The 8,250-nt window shown below is 35.5% G+C and overlaps 1 long non-coding RNA gene across 1 annotated transcript; it reads left to right on the top strand.

The window, feature by feature from the left end:
* The first annotated feature begins 268 nt into the window (after nucleotides 1-268).
* Nucleotides 269-3,929, top strand: LOC130050279 (uncharacterized). The gene is made up of 2 exons (XR_008798712.1): nucleotides 269-1,109; nucleotides 3,277-3,929. It is a non-coding gene; the product is annotated as an uncharacterized LOC130050279 (long non-coding RNA).
* The last annotated feature ends 4,321 nt before the right edge of the window (nucleotides 3,930-8,250 follow it).

Below are 8,250 nucleotides of genomic sequence, written 5' to 3'. Positions count from 1 at the left end.
CTGCTAATTGTACACAAAAACTGATGACGGAGTCTGCTAATTGTACACAAAAACTGACGACGGAGTCTGCTAATTGTACACAAAAACTGGTGACGGAATCTGTATCATCACGGCTATTTCGTCTTCCTCAAACGACTCTTTGCTGGTCTGTACCTGTAACATGGCCACAGGTAGAGGAGAAATTCGCAAATATGATATCAGTGACGGGAATTTATTGCAGATCCTGGCAAGTAGTAGCGAATTTCCATTTTCCTTTACGATCTGTTAAATGTGTTTTCCGTCACTGAAAATATTGACGGTAGTGTGTGGTTCTTAGCGCTGCTTGATAGGTCAGAGGTCAGGAAAATCGTCAAAATCAGTAGATGTTTCACTGATCGCAATGATTCATTCGCGGTGGCCCAAGTTCTTGACAACTTGCGGACCATTTGTCCAATGGAGATAACACACAACAGCAGAGGTGACATTTTGATCTTAGACGACAATAAAAAAGAGGTCCATATCGTGAACAAAATTGGGAATCTGACGTGGTCTTGGTCTTTTAGAGGGAATATTGAAAGTATTTGTGTTGATCCCTCAGACAAATTATGGGTAGCCGATTCTGACGGCGATATTAAAGCTTTTGGATGTTATAGATTGTGTAAACCAATTTCTCGGCAAGGAGTCAAAAATGTTCTAAAGAAATACTCAAAGAATCGTTTCTGGGGTGTGAGTCATGCGAAATCGTTAGCTGCTAGTGTAACGTTTAGCAAACATTTGAAAAAGCACCACAACGAAATATCCTGTGAAATCTGTTCATTTTCATATATGTACCCATCGTTGCTAGCCACGCTTCCTGAGTCCGGAAGTACCAACCTCAAACCGAATTGACGTAGCGTGAACGGAGACAATTAACATGTTTTGCGATGATGGTCCGAGCCCGGTAATTTATCATTTCCAGTATCTTTAGTAACTTGACTCTAATTCAGGAATCAAATGTATCATACCAGATGGAAAACCAACACAGTGCCGTCCTGCTGTCACCGAACGGTTACCAAGAAATGTCACTCAAAAGTCCGCTTTGGTGTATGTGAGTAATCGTCTGTCGGTGAATCCCAGAGTTAGACATATAGGTACGTTCTACATTCAAGTTCCTGATAGTATTTAGAGGTATGGTGCGATCTCAGTGGCGTTTTGCACGACGTGTGTACCATCGATGCACCGAATTACGCTAGGTAAACGCCGGCCTTATCATCTGTTCGACTTCTGGAGAACCCGTACCCAGGATAACTCGTACCCAGGAGAACTCATACCTAGAAATTTGGGTAAGAGTTCTCCTGGGAAATCGTACCCTGGAGAAGTCGTATCCGAGTACGACTTCTCCAGGAGAACACGTACCCGGGTACGAGTTTTCCAAGAGAAGTCGTACCTATCAATATCTGGGTACGAGTTCTCCTGAAGAAAAACTTTGTCATTTTATCAAATAGAAATGTGGGTACGAGTTCTCCTACAGAAAAAAACCCTGTCATTTCTGTCATAAAAGTCTGGGTACGAGTTTTTCTGGGGAAAAAACATTGTCATTTTATCTGATAAATCTGGGTACGAGTTCTCCTGCAGAAAAAAAACTTTGTCAGTTCTGTAATAAAAAAAAAATGAGTACGAGTTTTCCTGGAGAAAAACTGTCATGTCTGTCAAAAATCTGGGTACGAGTTCTCCTGGTGAAAAACTTCCGTCATTTTGTCATAAAAATCTGGGTACGAGTTCTCCTTTATGTGCCGGAGAATAGAGGTCCGCTATAAAAATGCTATGTCGGAAGTTAAAAATTGGTGTTTAATTGCAATAATTATACTAATTATCGTCTCACGCCAAACCACAATTCAAATGAGAGAAAAAAACAACAAACAAGTACGATCATTGTATTCACTTTTTTTATTCAATTGAAAATCATGTTCATAGTAAATTATGTATAATGTATGAAATCCTTGATTTTCGCAAGGAGAAATTGTACCCAAATTCCAATACCTAAAATGGTATAATTCTTAATGAGATAAACTCATATCAAAATTTTGATTACTATATAATGACAAACTTTTTTCTCCAGAAGAACTCTTACCAGAATTTATATAACAAAAAAAAACATAGTTTTTCTCCAGGAGAAAACGTACCCAAATTTCTGGGTACGAGTTTTCCTGGGTACGCGTTCTGCTGGATACGAGTTCCAAGCTGATTCTTTGAGTGCAGCAATTTAGCAGAATGAGTAATGCTATCAATTAATGTGTTCAATAATTCAGAATTAAAGACCCATTAATTATTTGAAGAAATCTTTTATTGAATTGTTACGCACATCAATCAATTCAATTCCTGATATCTTCAAATCATTAAAAATATTATAACCCTATCAAAGAATTAAAACTCATCGAGATCACAAGCACCGTACGTAACAATCACATACAGCCTTAACGTCAGCCTTGCATATCAATCTAATTAAAATCAGCTCCTCGATCCGCTCCTCTGTTCCCCTTGTAGCGACATAAACAAAATCAAGGAGCTGATTTTAATCAGATTGTCTTGCATATCAAATCTCATGATTAAAACTTAAAGCCCTATCTCCAGGCTTATTTAAATCAACTAAATCTGAAGTATCGCACAGAATGGTACATTATAGCCTTAGCACCGGTCTCATATATCCACTGAAACTCAGGCATCAAACGTAATAATGAATTATAGCCCTAGTACCGGGTGTATATTTAAACTAAATCTCAAAAACTGTGCATAACACCTTATAATCTTAGCACCGAATTTATATATCACTAAATCACAAACAAAAATTTTTCATATCAACTAAATATCAAACTCCGTACATGATAATAACTTAATAACTTATAGATTTAGCACCAGATTTAAATATCAACTAAATCACAAGTTTTCAGATGATTATTTAATGTAAATCTGAATAATCTACATGGGAATGCTTACTCCTCCTAGGCACCTGATCCCACCTCTGGTGTGTCCAGCGGTCCGTGTTTGCCCAACTATCTATTTTGTATTGCTTATGGGATTTAGGAGATTATTCACTGTTCGTTATCTCCACCTTTCATGCATGCCAACATTCGCAACATTAATAGTGAGCGCTTCAAAATGTATTATTGCAACAAGGTAACTATAAATTTGTGTATCATATGACAATGAGTTGGACTGTGATACATTATAGATTTGCATGTTCATCGATTGTCATCGGTTCATCGGTTGTCTGAATTTCTGAAACAACATTTGAATATAACCATTTTTTCTTTATTTCAGATTCTATACATAAATTGCCATTTGCCAGTTTCCATATATGTACAAGAAAAAATACAGTGATGAAAGTTGAGAAAAAGACAGACATTCCTTTTTGATGTTACATATTGTATATGTATGACAGTTAGGCTATCTATAGCGTAATAACGATAAACATGTGAAGTGTTTGCTAATTTAGAAATGGAAGACATTTTCTGAAAGTGTCATTTAGATGTGTTTGATAGATACCTGTAGTTTTTATACAATACATATTGAAAGAAAGCCTTTTAGAAGGCAAATTTAATGAAGAGGATATGCATAGATATGGATGTCAGAAATATAAAAGAATATTTATTAACTTTCTTGTTATACCTGTACTAAGGACAAATGATCAAAGTAAAAAATTATCATTTAAGAAATAAAGGGTCAATATCAAGGGTGAATAATTTGTATTAAAGGAAGGTCCTGGACCCTTTCCAGGGAATGATAACTGCAAAATATGATGGGTTATTCAAATCCGCTGTAGATCCACAGGACAAGAAATGACAAAACTGTGTGAATACCGTTGTATAGGATTTCAAAACATTGTTTTTGAGGACATAGTGGCGCCATCATATAAGAGGTCCATTTATTTATTGTTTGGAAATGGTGTATTTGTAAAATAATTAAGAAATTAATTGTTGTTTGAAGTTAACTTGCTTTCCTAATTGGTCTTAATTTCAGAAAGATTTTACATGTTAAAAAATTGTTTTCTGGAAAGCGATAAATCATTAAATTTGTTCAAGTCTCTTAGAAGAGAAATTTAAAAAAAAAAAAAGTTACATTGGGGACCAGATCCATATAATTACAAACATCAACAGAACACGGTGTATACTACAAAGAATTATACTTAGGCACATAGAACCTGGGATGGGAGGATGGGAGGGGGTTAACCACCCTCCCCACTTAGGTGACAAATGTGCCTTCCATGTAAAATAATAAAATGGACAATATAATCAAAACTTAACATGAAATCAACAAACCAAGTTGCTTTATACCGAAAAGAGTAGCATTGTGTGGTTTTTAGTTCACCTGAGCTAAAAGCTCGAGTGAGGATTTGTGATCACCCTTTCTTGTCGTAAAAAGCGACTAAATGGGCTGTCCTTCGGACGAGACCGATAAAACCGAGGTCCCGTGTCACAGCAGGTGGGGCACGATAAAGAACCCTCCCTGCTCAACGCCATAAGCACCGAGCATAGGCTAAAATTTTGCAGCCCTTCATCGTCTCCATGTGAATGAAATATTCTCGAGAGGGACGTTAAACAATCCTTCAATCAACCTGATCACTCGTCCGTTTGTCTCTAAACTTTACACATTTTCGACTTATTCTCTAAAACCAGTAGACCAATTTCAACAAAACTTGGCAAAAAGCATCCTTGGGTAAAAGGCTTTCAAATTTGTTCAAATTAAGGGATATGCCCCTTCACAGGGGAGATAATCGCAAAAATAAGGTGGGGTCATTTAAAACTCTTCTTAAGAACCACTTGATCGGAAAAGCTGAAATTTACATGAAAGCTTCCTGACATAGTGTAGATTCAAGTTTGTTAAAACCATGGCCCCCGGAGTAGGTTGGGACTACAATAGGGGATTAAAATTTTACATACAAATATATAGGGAAAATCTTCTTCTCAAAAACCATAGGGCCAAAGAAGTTTACATTTACATGAAATCTTCCTGACATAGTGCAGTTTCAAGTTTGTAAAAATTATGGTTCGCGGGGTGGGTTGGGGCCATAATAGGGATCAAAGTTTTACATGCGAATATATATAGGAAAAATATTTTTAAATATGGGCTAAGGTGATTCAGATGAGCGATCCACTGAACCACGTAGTCGTCCACACATTAAAATTAACGTACAGGCGAAGTTGAAAATAATACCAGTGAAGTCGTTTTGATTTTTTGAATTTACAATAAAAAAAAAATGCCCTCCTGAAACGAAATTTCAAAGCTACAGTTTTATAGAGGAAAACTCGAAGAACATGTTCATGCTATTTTGTTTCACGGAGGCATTTTTTTTAAATTCGGGGATACCCCTTCATTTTAATGCTAAAAATCATATAAATCGCTTATTGCTTGATTTAAACTCAAAATATTTTGGCTAATTTTTGTCAATACATGTTTTTTAAACTTATTTTCAAAAATTATTGAATCAAGACATACGTCCCAATTGGTGTTATCATATATTTGAAGAACTTAAATTTTTCGATCTTTCATGCAACACCTTTAGGGAAATTAACATGAGACGTGCAACACCTTTCTACGTTTGCCTTACATATAGATATAAAATGTTAAATTTTAAATATCCACATCGTGTACAGTGAAAAAGAATAGGCCTACATCAATTATATTTTTCTTAATACGAATGGACGCTTTATCTGATTCTAAAGTGAAATTGTGTTGATCTGAATTTAATTATATATATATATATATATATATATATATATATATATATATATATATATATATATATCTTCCAATTTTGGGCCCAGAAGGCATAACAGCCAGACAGCTTATAAAGATGGAAACTTTTAAAACAGCCTTAAAAGGTAGCTCACTACACTAAAGCTTATCCTCTGTATGACACCATATCACGAGATGGCGATTTAAATGTTTTGTGAAATTATTTGTATCGATCGATTTGTTTGTATAATATCATAGCTCAGTGGTTAAAGCATGGGGCTGGTGAACCGCAGATTTCGAATTCAAATCCACCAGTCTTTTGTTCATATGTGCTGAAATAATTTTTTTCAAAATCATGTTTTTATCCAAATCTGTATATTTTTTGCCTTTTCTGGCCATATATGCTTATTGTATATCATCATAACTTTCATAATTAAATCAATTCGTACTGATTTGAGAAACTATTTCTGTGTGTAGTGAGCCACCTTAAATTTTACCACACGTTTGCAACTGTGATGTCATGCCGTGAACATGGTTCACATCTAAAGCGATGAGATTGGAGTTGATATACTCAGCTGACTGGAGCTTCTGTACAACGTTAATTTAAGTAAAACGAAAACCCTACATTCTCGGATTTCTAATTTAATGTAGACTCCAAACGACACATTATTTTCAATGTTCAACTCTTGGACGTTTTATTGCTTAGAATTGCGGATCTGTAGTAACCTTGTGGTTAGAATTGCGGATATGTAGCAACCTTGTGGTTAGAATTGCGGATCTGTAGTAACCTTGTGGTTAGAATTGCGGATCTGTAGTAACCTTGTGGTTAGAATTGCGGATCTGTGGTAACCTTGTGGTTAGAATTGCGGATCTGTAGTAACCTTGTGGTTAGAATTGCGGATCTGTGGTAACCTTGTGGTTAGAATTGTGGATCTGTAGTAACCTTGTGGTTAGAATTGTGGATCTGTAGTAACCTTGTGGTTAGAATTGCGGATCTGTAGTAACCTTGTGGTTAGAATTGCGGATCTGTAGTAACCTTGTGGTTAGAATTGCGCATCTGTAGTAACCTTGTGGTATCCAGGATGGATTCCAGTCTTCAGTTTCAATTCCTGTGTAGACTTTTTTGAAATCGTAGTTCATATGAATTTTTTTCAACATCACGTGTTTTTTGTAATATCATTCAGAGCATCATCAACTATCTGAATAATCAGTTTGACATTATTCTAGCAAAGGTATTTTCTTGTTTCCTTCCACATTCTGTGTTTGTTTTGCTTACATTATTTATAGGCAGTCATGCCGTGTTCTCATTCTATCTTATGTCGATGAGATTACCATTACCATTCTTACCTTATCAATATCATCTCCATGTCTTCAAACTTTCTATCATATCCTTATATATCCTAAACTCTCTCTTGTTTCATTACAAAAATAAAAGTTAAAAATATTCAATTGCTCACACATTTAATCACTTACCGCCTTGTCCCCACCCTGATACCAAAAACCCCGATCTCTTACTTTTGTGTAAAGGTCTACCTGTTCATTCTAAATATCCATTTAGTTTCTATTTAGTATCAATAGCACTAAGAAAGATGTTTCTTTAATGTTCAACACATAAATATTATACATATATACCAAGTTTGGCCCTGCTGTGGAGTTCAAACCTATACCCTGGAGATCATCAAATTTACAAGTTTGGTAGAGGCCTTCCTGCTCTACATCACTATGCATTTAGGTTTTCTTACACATGTGCGGTTGCAGAGAGGAAGGTTTTTAAAAATTTGTCAACTTTGGGAATTTTCTATTTTCTGCCCCGCCTCTAAGGCAACAGAAGTCCTGACATTTATAATTAATGTTCCCCTCTTCCCAGAGATAATTCATACCAAATTTGAAAATAATGTAAAAGGTAGTTATCAAGAATTAAAAACGCACGACGGACGCAATAGCTCACCTGAGTCTACTCGGGTGACCTAAAAAGGCAGGAGAAATGATCAATTTCTTACAATTTAATAGAATATACATCTCTCAAACAAAATAAAAAATTGGAATTCTTTCTAGAAAATGAAACATGTTTGGAGTAAATCATACTGTATTTTGTTTCAAAGATTTTGTCGAAATCATAAAAAGTTTGCCATCTGCTTAATGTGGCGTTATATTATCTTAATGTTTCGTGATTTTAATAATCATTTTAGCATATACTTTATTTCCACGACAGAAGTACATCACTTCTATAGAAAAAATACCATAGACATGCAACACCCTCATATTTAGAGAGATAGAAATGTTTCTTAGGCCAACCTATTCAAATGGACAGGTTTGTGTTATTTCAATTTTTTTATTCTACGTCTTAACTGTACCAAAACCATCACAAAATTGACCATTGATTTGTATTCTTAACAAATATCTTGTGAAGACTCCCGTTGCATTCGATTAGCCGCAACGAAGCCTTTCCTCGGGCAACCTTTGAAAACTAACCGTACAAGAAGCCCCTTACTATTCGTATATTTTGGTCAGCATATATATGAATGTTACATCTTGTGCACGCACAAAACTAACAATCTG

Source organism: Ostrea edulis, chromosome 9 (genome assembly GCF_947568905.1).
Source record: "Ostrea edulis chromosome 9, xbOstEdul1.1, whole genome shotgun sequence".
In the NCBI taxonomy this organism is placed as follows: domain Eukaryota; kingdom Metazoa; phylum Mollusca; class Bivalvia; order Ostreida; family Ostreidae; genus Ostrea; species Ostrea edulis.
This window is presented reverse-complemented; position numbering and strand designations above follow the sequence as displayed.